The sequence below is a fragment of the Magnolia sinica genome, chromosome 5, assembly GCF_029962835.1.
Source record: "Magnolia sinica isolate HGM2019 chromosome 5, MsV1, whole genome shotgun sequence".
NCBI lineage: Eukaryota > Viridiplantae > Streptophyta > Magnoliopsida > Magnoliales > Magnoliaceae > Magnolia > Magnolia sinica.
In genome coordinates this window covers 88,363,036-88,380,560 of record NC_080577.1, presented here as the reverse complement: position 1 = coordinate 88,380,560, position 17,525 = coordinate 88,363,036, and the positions used below count along the sequence as shown (strand labels likewise).

At 37.5% G+C, this 17,525-nt stretch overlaps 1 long non-coding RNA gene across 4 annotated transcripts; it reads right to left on the bottom strand.

Annotated features, from left to right (window-relative positions):
• Nucleotides 1-496: 496 nt before the first annotated feature.
• LOC131246256 (uncharacterized) lies at nt 497-16,261 on the bottom strand. 4 transcript variants are annotated; one of them, XR_009171266.1, is made up of 5 exons: nt 15,258-16,261; nt 4,058-4,145; nt 2,404-2,527; nt 1,488-1,579; nt 497-1,301 (listed from the first exon to the last, which is right to left on the bottom strand). It is a non-coding gene; the product is annotated as an uncharacterized LOC131246256 (long non-coding RNA). The 4 variants fall into 4 exon arrangements; XR_009171268.1 differs by having other exon boundaries at nt 2,409-2,527; XR_009171265.1 differs by having other exon boundaries at nt 497-1,579.
• Nucleotides 16,262-17,525: the final 1,264 nt, after the last annotated feature.

Genomic DNA, 17,525 nt, shown 5'->3' with positions numbered 1-17,525 from the left:
AGTGATGTATATGTGAGATCCACTCCGACCATTAGATGTGTAATCACACATTAAGCACAGAGAAAAAAGAAACTAGGTTGTAATTAAGGTGGGGCACACCAATGGAAAGAGTTGAGAGAGACATCTACCCTTGATTTCTTACATGGCACACTATGACGATTATATAAAATCCACTCCAACCATTAGATGAAACACCAAAAAATAGACCGTAGACTCAACATTTAGGCCCATATATATGTTACAAAATTGCCCTTCCAAATCTTAATTAGTCCACTCAGGGCAATAGTATTGTACATGGTTCAAATCAACCATGATTGAAAAACAGGCTTGAATTTTAAGTCTAAGCCCAGCCCAAAAGCTCAACAGGTAGTGTTGCAAATGGGATGGGTTGGGTTAGGTGTCTAGGCACGCCTCGTACCTGACCCATTTAAGAATCCACTTGGAATTTTGGACCTAGCCCTCACCCATTAAAATTCAGGCCAGTTTAGGTTAGGTAGGTAGGTAGGGTTCAACCCAAGCGTAACCCATTATTTAAATAGACAAATTCTAAACCTGGCCCATTAAAATTTGGGCCAATTTAGGTTAGGTTGAAATCAAAGCAGCCGACCCATTAATTTAATGGGTCGATATTGGCCTCTTATCCAAATCTGACCCAATTTATCACAGGGGTCGCATTAAAGTTGATAGGGATGCCAAGGGGTACCCAAATTTCATGGGTACCCTATGAAACCGACCCAATTTTAATGAGCTCAGGTTCAATCAATTGGACCGAAGAAATCATGTTGAGTTTGGGTGCAGACAATAAATTTATCCATACTATTGTTCTTTATTTTGTTTTGGGTTTTGGGTCAAGGCAAGCCAGTTTATCTAGCTCAACCCATTAGTAACCTATGTAGGGTTATCTGGCTCAACCCAGTAGGTAGGTTCAACCCCAGCCTAACCCATTATTTAAATGGACAAATTTCTAGCTCAAAGCCCGACCCACTACCCAATAAGTTTGGCTTGAACCCACCTCAAAAATAGGTTGGGTCTGTTAACACGCAGGCCAACCTGACTTAGGCCCAAGGCCAACCCATTTTAAATTAAAGCTAGGCCCATCAATGGGTCTATATTAGGCCCAAGTCCAACCCATTCAGGTTGGGACTCAAACCCAGAGGCCAATCTGGCATGTTCCTTCCTAATGCAAGGTACAATTTTAACTAGGAAAATAAATAGCAATCAAAGGTCAAAAGTGAAGTGGTTTCCTTACCTTTGTTAATTATTTCATACCCCATTTGCCTTCATGCTCTTTGGTAGCGTCACTAGAAAATAAAAAGAAAAAGAAAAAGATAAAGATAAGTAAAAAAAAAAAAAAAAACAGGAACTGTAAGTAGTTGCTTTGACAAACAGTTGATTACCTGAAAGTGGCAATGCTGCATCAAACCGCATTCATTGGCAGCCACATGTTCATCTACCCACATTACAATAATTGATAAGAGTATTCATACCTTCCAATCATGGGCCAGCCAACAAGAGTTTTCCCATATGCAATAGTGAAGTTGAGCATTTTCGCTTTTCATCTCTCAAAAGCAAAGGCATCCTAAAATAAGCACGCATATATAATTAAAAAAAGAAAAAAAAAATCATTACCAAGAAACAAGTTAAGCATAAACTAGTTAAAACATGCTCCCATATGCAGTGTGGCTCCAGATTGCAACTATCTTGCTTGAAGTTGGACTTAAGAGACCTATAACTAGTACTACAATTTCAGAGTTACTTCCTCATCACTTTTTTCTAATTCATGAGGCACTGTTCATGATTGTCTCATTCTTTCATATTAACTCTATATTCCTAGTTTCATTGTCTTTTCTCTTTTTTTTTTCCTTTTCATAAGATCAGTGCAATGAGAAGTTTACTGTATAATTACCTTTTTTAAATAGAGGAACTGGAGGTTTGTCTTCCCTGGGTTGAGGGTACCATTCAATCAGCACCCTTTTTCCCTCTACAACCTTGGGAATATGTGGGTATATATTCATTGCCATCCTTGAATGGAAATTCCCACTAGCCTTGAATGCATTCAACATGCTTTGACAGTTTGCAAGATGCACAAAGATCCGAAGCTCCAGCTATATGATAAAATTTGTTTCCATAATCAGATCTAATGTGGCAATTTTAAAATTCACTAATTGCCTTGCTGACTCAGCTAAGTCAGCCTGGTTTTGACGAGCTCCAATTACTAGCCTGAACTCAAATCTTATACGAAAAGGGCCCCGTGGATCAATTTTTATATAATTGGTGAGCTTGCAATTGACTTGGCTAAATTGTACTCAGAAATCAGGAAACAAGTTGAGTCTGTAATGCCAACTATCACATTATTCAGTCCACAAATGAAAACACTGTGGATAATAAAGAGCGGAATGGGACCTTACTGCAGGTGAAGATTACATCCTGCAACGGAGAGCAAATGCTACCAGGGGCTCTTGGTTATCAATAAAATATTTTCTCTGCTCCTCTGATATCTTGAATTTATGAAGGATAGAATCAAAACCTGACAAGAGAAGCATAATAGTACAAGCAATGTCAAGCTAAGAAAAATATGTAGAAAATGCATACACGAGACTCAGAGAAAACAACAATCCCCACCATGTCTCCTCCATTAAATATACATATAAATAGACACGCAAACACTTAGCATATCCTTACATAAATATCGACTCATACATATAGAGCACAAAACGAGGTATCCATTTAAATAGAAAGACATTAAGGATATGTTTGGGTGTATGTAGAAACTAGAGATGTAGGTAGGCAGGATGCTTTCTGTTAAATAATATCATTTGTCTCAGATCCTAATTGATGTGCAATGGATATGATTTGGGGTACATAATGTAGTTCTGGGTTATCACATAGCCACAAATGCTCAGCAGAATGGAATATCTGTCTCTTTTTCTTGTTTGTCTCTGTTGCATGGTCCTGAGTTTGGTGTTGAAAGTTCATGATTAGCTTCCAGTTTTGAACTACATATATTCTAAATTCAAGGGTCCATTTGGATGCACTATCAAATTTGAAATTGTAGGCATGATGAAGAAGAAGTAACCAAATTGAAGGATCCTTCTTTACCATTAATATTAGACCGTTAAAAATAAAAATAAAAAGTCCAACAGTCTTACTTCCACGAATAAGCCTTACACCCATCCCATATGGTTTGTACATAGCCATAAAAAGTCCAATAAATCGCCGCTTTTGGTGATCCAATTGGATTTGTACAGGTCGCACTACAGTTGGATGATTGATTTCGGTCTGATCTTCCACTGGCCAGTTGTGACCTGTATTGCCCATCTCAGGATCCCTTTTGACAGATGGGTGGCTTGTATGTTACATGAGGCCTGTGTTTCAGTTACCAAAGCTATATATTTGATGGGTTCCAATGTCGATGGTCTATACAACCAATATACCCTAGATTGGAAGATCATATCCATTGGATCTCTGGTTTTTGTCTTGGCTGAATGTGGATCGTTGCTGCACTTATTTTCTCAGTAGCACGTGCTGGACGCATATTGAAGGGTTAGGATTTTCCCATATGGGGGGTTTTTGCTGCATGGGCCATCACAAAGTGGATCCATCCAGGCATACCAACAGTTTGGACCACTAAACCAAGGGATCCCACTTGTACAAAGTGAAAAATTAACCTGATCTTACTAGAATACCTGAGCTTACTGTTAACCTCTTTCCTAGATAAATAATGCTACAAGAAAATAAAACAAGGCATAATTTACAGCAATGTGCATTAATGAATCCATGTGTAGAACTATTTCAGAAATATCAACCTTTTCATTATAGGTAGATAAGTTGGAATTGAACCCACAACCTCAAGGTCACAACATGAATAACCCCCCAGTGGAGCTATGGGCCCAACACCAATTAAACAAATGGTTTGCTGGACCTCAAATCAAACAACCAAATGGTTTGCTAAAAAAAAAAAATAGGAGTCATGAAATACTCAATAATGTTATTCCTCATACTGCAACACAAATGTCCAATTCAAAAGGCTTACCGACTAGAGAAATAAAGCACAAACCTGCAAATTCGGTCTTCTAGCCGACAACCGTCCAGTCTCAGTATAGACATTTAAACAACAATGAACACACCCCAGAAATGTGACTTCCCTGTGGCCATAAGAAATCAACATCATCGGGGGAGTTACCTCATAAATGTAAAGGTGACATCTTCTTCTTCTTCTTTTAAAAGATCAAGCTGAAAACATCTTCTGAAAGTAGAATTAAGAAATCTAAAGAGAAAAGGAATATTAGAATGTCATAGCCATGTAAGAGTCAAAATATGTTCATTGCATTTCGAGGACTAGTTGTTGTCAACAAGGCCTAGTATAAGGATCTGGACTAAGAAGAAAAATAATGTCTACCACTACGTACCAGCAACAACCGTCATGATGAGTGGTTCAAAGACGGAAACAATAGCAGAAAGAAGTGCCTGAAATGTTCATTCTATTTTATAACATTTAATGGCAGATATAAAATTTTCTATTATGCAGTGACCATTGTTTAAGGTGTGTTTGGTTGCACCAAATCAGAAATCTCATTATATTCAATGACTAATCAGTCTAATTTGGTGCAGAATTTCATGATATTTGATGTAAACAAACACACCCCTAGGAGAAGCCATGTTTTCAATTCTGCAATGACCATTGTTTGGGTAACCATTTTCTTTCTTTCTTTCACTCTTTCTTTCTTCTTTTTTTCCTTGATGAATGGTAAACTCAGAAGGGAAAGAAAAAAAAAAGGATACAGAAACTGAAACAGCATGGTTACACTGGAAACTCTGCAGGACACAGAAAACCAACTACAAAAACACAAACCCCCCAACCCATTACCAGGAAAGCACACTAAGGTCCTGTTTGGTTTTGTATAAATGCATGCAAATGGTGGTAAAATTATAATTATAACAAGTTCTTGCTGTTTGCAATAGAGTCGAAATTTCAATTCAAAAACCAAGCAAAACTAAAATCTCGTAACAGGTGGCCCCACCATGATGTATGTGTTATATCCATGCCGTCTATTCATTTTTTAAAGATCATTTTAGGGCATGCGCCCAAATATGAGGCAGATCCAAAGTTCAAGTGAACCACACCACAGAAAACAATGGATTTTTGAACACCTACAATTGAAAATTTATTGTGGACGACAAAGGTTTTGGATTTGCCTCATTTTTGGACTCATGCGTTAAAATGATTTGACCAAAATGAATGGACAGCGTGGATAAAACATATACATCAACGAAGCATGGGGCAAAGCGACAACAAGTTTGGGTGCAAGAGCAGGAAGCATCTCTTTCAAGATTTTAGCAGGTTAAAAAACAATTAGAAAGCTAAAGCATGAGTCCAGAGAGTGCTTCAAAGCAGGAGTGTCACCTGGTTAGAAGGATCTTGCAACTAAAAGTGGACTACGAAGCACGAAAACCACAAGCCTTGTATGAAGGGCTAACAATGACAGATTTCTATTGCATGCCTTTTCTCTACCTAATTGTGCAGATAGCATCCTATTTCTTCTGTTAAAAGGCAAATTTTGTAAAATAGCAAATAGAATTGCATTACGCCTGGAACAAAGAAATTGCCTACATATTCTGCTTTTCAGTTAGAGTGAACTCAACCTCATTGGCACCACATATAATATGCATAAAATTAATTCCTAACACACTACGTATTTCCCAGATCCAATCAATGATGCATCCTAATCTCCAGGCAACTGTTCACCAGTTCAATGAGTATGAAGTAGTCATATTCACAAATAATTTAAAAAAAAAAAAGAAAAAAGAAAAAAAAGAAATAGCATTGATAGAAAATGGACATCAAACAATAAACAACAATATCAACATCCTATCTATCATTAACATGTCAGTATTATCCATAACAAGAGCAATAACATAGGAAAAGTAACACGTTCAATAAGTAAACAAAAAAAAAAAAAATCCATTCAAGGAGAAAGATGCATCCAAGAGAACTTGGCAAACAACCGAGGTCCCGAAATTCTGATGACATTAGTAACTGGGGAAACATCTAGAAGAGCTGCAGCTCTTGGCAGTATGTTCTTTCCAAACGAAGTACAAGCAGCAACAATATGCGAATAGCAGCCACTTTGTTGAACCATGGGAACCAAACTGACTCCCATGGTTTAGCAAGAGGATGCTTCAATACATCTATATTAGCAACAAACACCTAAAGGTTGCAACTGATAAATATTCAGCTTCTTTTAGGGATGGACCTGAGCCAGCCAATAACACAAAAATGAAGTTTCCCTCACTGACAGCTCCAACAGCTCCTAGTGCACTCATAAACGATAGTTTTACTGATCCACCCTCATGTTCCCAAGATGCAAAGACCTAACGGGTATGCAAAATCGATCGGATCTGGGTCTGGGTCTTCAAAACTAGATCTTATTTCTACAAGAACCGAATCTAGTTAGCTCAGTTCACATATGGGTCTAGGAATTGACTCGAATCTAACCTGTTGAAAGCCTCATAAACAACATTCTCCAAGAGGTTTGCTAAGTCCATGCATATATAAGGCTTGTGTCGTCTACAAAACTAGACTTGAACCCAACAAGAATCGATCCTGATTAGCTTAGGGCATGGGAACTAGGAACTGACCCGAACCCAACCTGTTGTTAGCCCTTTCAACAAGGTTCTCGAAGAGGTTTTGCTAAGCCCACGCGTCAATAAGGCATATGTCATCTTCAAGGCATTGCATATGTAGACCAATGGAATATAAAAGCTATCCATCAACTAAGGTTTGACCGTCAAGATATTCATTCTAATGGGTACCCTGAGGGGTACCTAAACTCGATTTGATGAACTAGATTAGGGCCTAGTAAAAACCAGTTCTGGTTGGCTAGGCACGGGTACTAGTGACTGACCCGAATCCAACCTGTTGACAGCCATTTAAAGAAAGTTCTCCAAGAGGTTGTTATGCCCACGCACTGATAAGGATATATTATCAATAAAAAATCAGGCTTATGGACTCACCAAGGGTGTCATGGTTATATACTACTTCATATTAAAAACTCAATAGTGACAGTTTCATAAAAATCATATCTTCTTTTTAGACCTTCATGAATTTAAAAGTGTTTTCATTATCAACAGTATCGGCTAATATATCCCACGATATATCTTGTATCCCATGCATGCATCCCATGATATATCTTGTATCCTAGGTATGTGATACGAAACGCACAGTTGATATATATCCCACCAGATTGATTTGATGAACATTTTCGATTTTCAATCTTTTTTTGGTTTTAAGTCATGTTAAATTAGTGTCAAATTGTTACAAATCTATGATTCTTCATGTTTTGCATGAAAAATCATGAATTTGGAGTTTCGATTTTGAGACTCAGGGGAGATGGGCTAAGTTACGGAAAATTGAAAAAATAAAAACAAAAATTTCCTAATTTCTCACAAATTGGTTGCAATCATTGTATCCAAACACAAAATCAAACATGTAACTAGCCTAATTTAGTGATTCTTGGTAATTTGGGGATTTCTCAGAGAAAACTTTTTTTTTAATTAAAAACTACATATACACTTGAGGTAGAAAAATTCACGTTTAATTTGAGTAAGAAACAACTTAAAAAACCTTTTAGTCTTGGAAATATCAATGCGTTCAGCATAGTACTTAACATAACAAAACTAACAAGTTCAAGCAGTTGGGTCAACATCTACCACCTAGATGCCCCCAAAAAAAAAAAAAAAAGGAATCTGTGGATGGAAGCAACATTACAAAGAATGTTCTTTGTGATTGGGATTAACATTGTCTCTTATGGGTGGAGCCTTCCCACATTAACCAAGAACAAAGACCGGCCAATTTATCTGATTTTAATAAATAGTTTTAATGGGCCTGGCTAAGGTAGCCACATAGGAGGGTAACATTGACATTACTCATATTCCAAGTTCCGAGCCTAGTCATGCCTAGTTTGTGACAAGGTTAATTATATTTTTAAATAGGATTGGTAAGCCACATGCACTTAAGGGAGCCCATTTACACACCATGCATGTGGCAAAGAGGTACACATGTTTGTAATCTACCATCTACCGGTTGGTATTGACCATGTAGCTGTCCATATTCGACCTTGCAACTGGAAACCATGGTTGGAAGATCGGTGGTTACCTTGGTGGGTACCCACATGCAATCAAATCCAGGTCCAAGCCCTAAAAGAATGAAACTTCACAGTAATTAAAAGGGTACAAGTACTCTAGGACCCGACCTAATATGCCCATTCATAAGAATGGCGCTTTGTTAAAGTAACATATGAGCCACTAAAATAAGAATTACCAACAATCTTCTAGGACCCGACCTAATATGCCCATTCATAAAAATGGCGCTTTGTTAAAGTAAAATATGAGCCACTGAAATAAGAATTACCAACAATCTTCTAGGACCCAACCTAATATGCCCATTCATAAGAATGGCGCTTTGTTAAGGTAAAATATGAGCCACTGAAATAAGAATTACCAACAATCTTCTAGGACCCGACCTAATATGCTCATTCATAAGAATGACACTTTGTTAAAGTAAAATATGAGCCACTGAAATAAGAATTACCAATAATCTACTCGGCTAGCGAGTATATCATTGGAGCTTCATATGACTTTGCCAAACTATTTACAAAAATTGAAAATGTTAGACGCATTGCAATTTCAATATAAAATTGAAGAGAGTTAATATTGAGACCACATCAAATTCAACAATGCTTACTGTATTCAATCTGCATGATGTCCCATGATGTTGATCAATACAATATGTTAGTCTACCATAGCTTAAGATTTTGACCAAGTGTAATTTATGCAAGTTTATTATAATCACATTAGCTAACTTTTCAAGCGCTTCACATGAAGGTGTCATAGCCAATTGGAAAATGCAATGAACTCCATGTGCTACATATCATCTCGGTGTGGTACAAAAATGTCATTTCATTTGCAAAACTCGAAATATGATGAACTTGATCAAGTCGAATGAAGTCAAGTTATATAATTAGGAGGGCCACTTCTTTAAGGGTTGAAGTTAGAAGCCAATCTATGGTTCATATTAAACATGGCTTAAGGGTTAGTTAATTTAGGAGACCTTAAGGGCTGATTGGTGTTGGAATTTGTGGTTTGTTGGCATTCAAAAGCTTTTTTTTCTCGTTTATAGTGTGGAATTGAATCGCTACCTCAACCAGTTTAAGTCCCAACAATTAATGGCATAGCTGCTAACGAAGAGGCATACTTCGTGCTCCACAACAAATGAGTCAAGTTTAGAAAAAACCCCATATCTATAAACACAGGCGTCAAATAAACACATCAATAGGGGAATTAATATTTATAAAACATCACATCTATAGCTATGTCCATTTGTCCGTATACCTCTGATTTGGGAGTAAAGATAGTCTAAAACCTTCCAGCCCAGAATGCTTGGCCTCCTGCACCAAGTCGATCTTTTAGGCTTGGCTTCGTCCAGGAAGCGAAGCTTCTATGACGAGTCGCTCTCCACTCTCTCTAGCGGACAAAGCTCTTCGAGCTTGCCAATGAGTTTAGTATCCCTACTTAAGAAACATAGATTGCAAGATCCCATGAAAGTTACACATTTTGGATCATCCAATTTTGGATTTTAGTTAAAATTGATTCCTAGATTAAGTTGTGGCCATTTGGTTTATATCTAGCCTTTATTAAGGGTTAAGTTATGGAAAAGCCTTAAGACAACATAGATTCCCCATGCTCATGTCTTGACAATAGATTCCCCATGCTCATGTCGTGGCATGCTCGACATGGGAAACCCTAGATATTTGAAGGATCTGAATATGAAACATCTAGTTTTGAGTACTATGCATAGCCATATTAAAAACAAAGGAAGAAAAACATTTTGAATTAATGAGAAACGACTACATAAGACATTGGGTGTGAAGTGGTGTTTAGAACATAGAGTTCAACTTGCATTTTCTCTTAGGATGAAGATTTTTACCCATGTACACCACAATAGATGTCACTGGCAGTGCTAGCTATAAGAAGATTTTTTTACTTTTGGATGACCATACTTTCAAAAATTCTAACGAGACACTAAATCTGGGATTAAAGCTCCTAAGATTAGGAAGGGATAAAATAAAAATAAAAAATGAACACAGCGAACAAACCCCAACCCACTGCCCCTGTGCCCCCCATCTAGCGTAATCCATTTGGTTAATCAAGCTCTACCTAAGGAATCATCTCTTAAACCAGCTATTTTCAAACTAAATCCCAAACCTACAACTGGTTCTCACCAAAAAGCGCAAGACTATTAAATGAATCCACCACCTTATTGCACCTACGATTTACCTAAAGAATGCGGGCTAGAAACTACTTCTTCAAATGCTGCATAAGGCTTACCTAAAAGCTAAGGAATTTGCTCACAGGACTGCTAAATAAATCCACCTTATTTCACCTACCATTTATCTATTGCACCCACTATTTATCTAAAGAACGTAGGCCAAATAGACAACCAACATAATCCCATGACACATTTCATCATTATAACTTGGGCCTTCTTAGATTTACAAACAGTAGGAAATCAAGTATGCTAGAGAAGAACCTTCAAACATTTGAACATCTTCTGTTAGATAAGGGGAAAAAGGATAGAGAAGATTATAGATTTAAGGTTGGACTAAGGAACTAAGAATGACTAGAAAAGGAAAAGAGGAAAACCTGAAAGACTGCTTGCCATGTTTAGACCAATTTTGGCTGCCAAGTGCCAACCATATATCCCAATTCATAAGGCTTGCTTTGCTTTTGAGTTCGTATGCTGGCCATAAGAGATTTCTCACAGTTTTCTCCATGGTGTTGATAATTAATGCCGAAATACGGATGACCATGAAATTATAAATGGGAATGTTAGCAAGAATAAGCCTTTCAACGAAAGAAGTTTACCTTTCCTTTCAACAATTTTAGCTCTGAACAAATCTAAAAGAGATTAAAAAGAATCTTCTACATGGGGCACTAAATAAGAGGGGCAAATGAGAGAATGTGATGTTCTTATTTGAATATGCTAGCTTGTGGGGAGAGTAAATCATTTTCTCATCAATCACTTCGTTATTCTCAATAACCGAGGCCCATATTACTGATTTTCTTCTTCATTCTCAATAACCTAGGCCCATATTACAAATTTTCTTTGAATAGTATTCCAATCCCTTTATCATTTTTTTCAACTCTTTTTAAATTTTTTTCGCGTTTGAAGTATGTGTTTTTTTTCTTCTTCTTTTTTTATAGGAAAATCCAATGAATTCTTTTTGAAATTTGGGCATTCAACATTTTCTTCTTTGTTTTGACATTTTACGATGATTATTGGAGTAAACAATTTTTATAGAAGGCAATGATGCTTTAAAACTTAAGAAAATTGCATGGTATCATCAACCCTTGCATAAAATTCTAACGTTAATGCTTATGCTACTAGCAAGGTTTGACTAAACATTTAATCCATGATTAATAGATACCTCATTCCTCTTAATCACCTCCTCAAGGAATTCTAATATTTTACTATTTAATTCCCCTAATCACTTTGAGTATAGAAGTTTAGATTGGAATATAAGGATCAAAGGATTTGATATATTGATTTTATTGATCATCTTTTAGTAATCTTTTCTTATCAATTTATTTTTTTAATTCTTCAAATTTCCTCAGTTATTCTAGCGCGGAATCCTTTTGTAGTTTGTAGATGATGCACAATATTTGACTATTTTAAATGATTCCCCAAAATTTTCAATGAGAAAAACTTTTTCGGAGTAACTTCCTAATCCACGTGGTGTCCTTCTATTCGAGTCTACCATCGTCTTCAAGTTAGAGCCTTATCATTCTTATTTGTCTTAATCCTAACTTTGATTCTGCCGTTAAATCACCCTTGTGTAAAGTAGTGTGTGATTTTGCCTATTAGAAATAGTCCAATAGAAAGGAAGTCGTGTGCACGCTCATGGGACCTTATCCCATCCCCTTCATCAATGAGAGAACGCAATTGAGGTTACAATTTCTGTATTCTCGAAATGTGAGGATTAAAAAACTTTCCCGGAAACACTTAAGGTCTTTTAATATTAGTGTACTTCTATTTTCATTCGTTTCATTTCTTTACTTTTACATCCTTTTTTTAATTCCATCACACTTTGCAATAGAGGAAGATCCAAAAGGCTCACTTCCCACTAAAGCTTAAAACTGCAATGGTAACGACATAGGGAATACCCCTACCCCAGATTACGACGAGCAAGCTCTCTCTCTCTCTCTCTCTCTCTCTCTCTCTCTCTCTCTCTCTCTCTCTCTCTCTTCTCAATGTATTTTTTTCCCTTCCTTCTTATCACCTTGGTCAATAGTTGAAGGTTCCAAAAGGCTCACTTCATACTAAAGACAAAATAACAATGGTAACGGCATTAGACTATAAGCCTGCCTTAGATTGCTCAATCTTCTTGTTCCTTTTTCAAGTCTTTTTTTTTTCTCTCTCTCTTCTGTACTCCTTGCCCTTCTAATTTTGCTACAATATGGTTAATACCTTACTCGTGTTTTTGGGAAGTGAAACCTCGTATCTTTCGAATCCTTAGATCTAAGTTGAAGGTTCTAAAAGGCTTACTTCATTTTTATTTTTATTTTACTTTTCTTCTTCTTCTTTTTCATTTTATTTTTATGTTCTTCTTATTTCTTGTTTTCGTTTTGTATTTTTTGCCTCGTTAAAGATTAAAACAAACGAAAGAATTTAGTTATGGCTCATTTCAATTTACATTCCTTCATTCTTTCTTTCTTTTTTTTAGAGGGAGAGAGAGAGACAACTGAAATTTTATTAGAAGTGCGTAAATCGAGTAATATGAAAGGATAGATAATTGAAAACAAGACAATTGTAGATGACCAATGAACCAAGTATGTAAAAGGTTTTGATCCACTTAAATGGCCCAAGCATGTCAAAGGTTTGGATCATATGAAACGGGTTGAATCATCTCAACAGTTTGCATCTCTATAAAAATAAAAATAATAAAAATCATCTCAAAATTTTATATAATATTTTTTTCAAGATGATCATACAAGTTATTAGCTATTAGCTATTACTTGGAACAACTAACAAGAAGATGCAATACTTTTTTTTTGTTTTTATTTCTTCTTTTTAAAATAAAAAAATAAAAAATTAAGTAATGCATTATTTAAAGAATTGTTCGAAGGGATTACAAATAAGAACCGACCATTAAAACTATATATGGGACCAACCATGGTATTCAAAATCAATTACATAACAGCCGTTATAGAGAAACGGGCTATAACAGTCCTGGAACAGTTTTTTTTTTTGTTTGTTTGTTTTTTTTTTTTTTTTCTTTAAAGAGAGCCATAATGGCCAATACAAGGGCCGTAACGGCCGTTATGGCCTGTATCATAACAGTAACGGTGGTGGCCATTATGACCAACGTTACCGTTTTGGAACACCTTGGGACCAACTCAAGAGTTAACGAAAGAAAAGCAATCTGAAGCCTTTGCCCAGAAGGAGCTAATAAGACTTTCAACTCTAAAAATGACAGAGGAAGACAATTCACTAATATTGTTGAAAGTGTGTTTGTTTCTTTCCTTCCAAATAGCCCAAACGATCGCAACAAAGCAAGGCTCCATAAAACTTTTCCTTTTCAACCAAATGGACTCTTAGTCTCCAGGCCTCAAAAAGTTATTGAATATCAGCATCAACCAAGCCACATTAAACTAATCCGAATACCATCCTTGTACAACCAAAAACATAGGAGCAATTGATGAGGAGATGCCTAACACATTCAACATCAAAAAGCATAAGCAACAACCACCAACAATCAACATATTGCAACGACAAAGGCGATAAATTATCCAGATATGATCCTGTCCCACAAGCCATGCAAAACCTATAATCCTTTATAGAACCTTTCTTTCTTTTTTCAATAAGCAAGAAGATAACAATACTTCTATGCTAGTGCAAAACATAACCTTCTACTAACAAGACATTAGAGGCATTAGGGAAGACACGTGGCTATATTAGACGAAGAAATGGGTAAGCTGACGGGGGGTTGAAACCAAAGATGCTTCGGTCCTTACTAAGGGGAGTCCTATAACATATAAACTCCAGCTTTCTAATCAGGGATTCCTCATATCATCATGCATATGGGCCACACAGCCATCAGATGGCTCCTAAATGGGCTCCAAAAGCTGACTAATTGAGGATCAGATATCCTTAGATTGAATATCTGACTCAAATCAAGCCCAGCCGGGTCCATAGTCCATACATCAAATCAAGATCATCCAACCATTCAGATTGGATACCAGGATCGCATCAAGGATCCAAATTGGCAGGATTGAAAATCTGGATCAAATCCACAGTCTAAAAGACACACCTGGATCCAGATTGGCAGATTGCATGTCCAACAGTTTAATTGATCCATGAGAGTTATAGATCTAGCTATATTATATATATTTTCTTGCACCTTTGTTTAAGCCTTCAATAAGGTAAGTTCCTACTTATGCATATCGGAAAAGTCATCAATAATAACCACATCCTATTTGCAATAGGATGATCTATCCAAATATTATTTTTAGAAGCAACAGTAGCTATTTAGGATATTTTTGGGAATTTTTCACAGTGACACATTCCCCAACAGCAGTCAATTGGTATTTGTGGAGAGATTATAGTTGGCTATTGCCTATTGGAAAAGAATCTGCAATCAGTAGACCCCTGTACTCCTGCGGCAGTTTGTTTGTCATTTTATATAGTCAGATAGGCTTTTATGCAACCTAATATTTCTATTTTTGGAATTTCCAGCAGCTGGCAGATTCCATAATTAACCATGTGGCTGCATAGTTGTGAAGGTGGTTTATGCAAAGAAGATGTCTAGTTATATTTGTAGTTTTTGGTTCTCTACAATTAGTTTCCATCAAGGGATTTCCGATTAGGAGTAGGAATCGTCATTGCTTGTGATAGGAGCTCATCGAATAAAAGGACAACACTACACAAATAAACCTTGAATGCGAACCAATCATAAGCAAAAGAACCACATAACAAAGAGTAAAACACAAACATCTGTTGGAACAGATGGCCATATGGTATCTTCCTGTAACACATGAACTGTCTGAGCCTGTCTTGTAATGGATGGACTATAAAGAAAAAACGCCCAAAACATTTTTTTTCCTGCAGTGATGGATGATCCCAAACTCAATAAAAAGGGCTGCCATGAAAGGATTCTTACACACAGAAAAAATACAAGAGAAAGGGATTAAGAGATTACCCATCTGGTTGAAAATTCCTCCTCCTAGAGATTCGTTGCCAAACGGCTGTCTAACGCCCTCCAAACTTCACTGGTATCAGAGTTGAGGACGATCTCCATCACACACCCACACCCTGCATCGCTGCCTCACTCCGTAGCCGGAATCGAAAACCCACGCCAACCCCGGGTGTTGTTGCTGTCAAAGAACCAAAACCCTTCATCATCTATACCACCCATTGCGATCAAATGTGACGAGGGGTTCTGCTGCTGCTGCCACCTCTCAGATCAGGGTCATAACTCACGCACAAATCAAAGGGGTGCAACCCTCACGATCAAATCAGGGCCGTAATCTTCATCCACTCTCACAATTGAATCAGGAGACAAAACCCTCAATGCCTATCATCATCTCAATCAGGGCCGTAATCTCCATCCACTCTTGCGATGGAATTGGGAGCCGAAACCCTCGACGCCTCTCATCATCTCAATCAGGGTCATAATCTCCATCCACTCTCGCAAGCCAAACACCTTGACGCCTCTCATCATCTCAATCAGGGCCATAATCTCCATCCACTCCCGCAATTGAATCGGGAGCTGAAACCCTCGATGCCTCCCATCATCTCAACCAGGGCCGAAATCTTTATTGTGATTAAGACTGGCCGGAAAACCCTCTTTTCGAACATCTCTCTCTTCGATTTCCTTTAAAGGAGGAGTAATAAAATGCCCTTACGAAAGAAAATCAAAGAATCACGAGAAATAGAGAGGCTACCCGCATTGATCATATAGCTCAGTAAAATTGCTGGCATAAAGACACCATCCCGTTGTAGAAGGCTCTGATTTCGCCTCTTTGCAGTCGAGATTGAAGCAGATCTTGGATGAAGAGGAGGACAGCGACATCTTTCGCTTCATAACCCTAGAAACGATCTCCATGGGAGAGGAGAGGAAGAAGAGGAGAAGAAGCGAAAAGAAATGCAGGGAGAGACGGAGGAGGTGCCATGATTTGTAATCACGAGAGAGGGGAGAGAAAACGGAAACGGATTGGCTACTCCCCCTGACACCAGCCCCGGAGCTGGTGGTCGGTGCTTTGTGGGCCCACCATGATGTATGTGTTTCATCCAATCCGTCCATCTATTTTTATAGTTCAATTTATGGTAATGCACAAAAAATAAGGTATATCCCAGTCTGAAGTGGAACACATTACAGGAAACTGTGTTGAATGAACTTCGACCGTTAAAAACTTTTTGGGAGCCATAAAAGTATTGGATCAATTTGATCTTTGTTTTCACCTTTCATCTGGGTCTTTATGACCTAATCAACGGATTGGATGTCAAATAAACAGCACAGAGGGCCTTAGGAGGATTTAAATGATGGATATCCAATCACTATTGTTTTCCTGTGGTGTGATCCACTTGAGATTTATATCCCTCTCATTTTTGAGATAAAGAAATAAAATGATATTTAAAAATGGATGAACTGAATGGATGAAACATATACTTCATGGTGGGGCTCACAGAGCACCGACCACCAGCCCCGGAGCTGGTGTCAGGTGGAGTAGCCAATCCGTTTCCAGAGAAAACGGAGAGAGGGAGACATTTCGTACGATTTTGACGAAATGGAAATTCAAAAATTAACAGTTAGAAGTGTCTTTTCATGGGGATTTTTACCCGATAATTTCCCGACGTTCATATTTACCCAAACATACTTATCGGGTACGCGTCGTTCCCAGTAAGAATCGGCTGTTGCACCACACAATGATGTATTTATCGTATCCACACCGTTTATACATTTGGTCAGATCATTTTAGATATTGATCCCAAAAATAAATTATATCCAAAGCTTAATTAGACCACACCACAAATATCAGTGGGACAATGATTCTTACCATTAAAACATTCATAAGGCCACGTAACTTTTTTCGTACATCCCATCTATTGTTAAGGTCACAAAAATCTGTATAAATAGGAAAAACAAATATCATATTGTTTCTACATTTCTGTAATCCAAAAGGGTTTGGATGATAGACGTTAAATCCCCTGTTACCTTTTACACAGTTGTTTACTTGATTTTTGAATGTTTTATTTTTCGTCTCACTCGTTGCACTGCTAATTGGCTTCCGCAGATTTGCAAACGATACGTAGAGTAGCCAGACTCGTTACTCTGTGGGCCCCACCGTAATGCATATACTGTATCCACGCCATCATTCATTTGGAGAAATCATATCAGGGTATGAGCCAAAGAATGTGTCCGATTCAAAGCTCCAGTGGACGCCACTGTAGTAAACAGTGGGAAGAG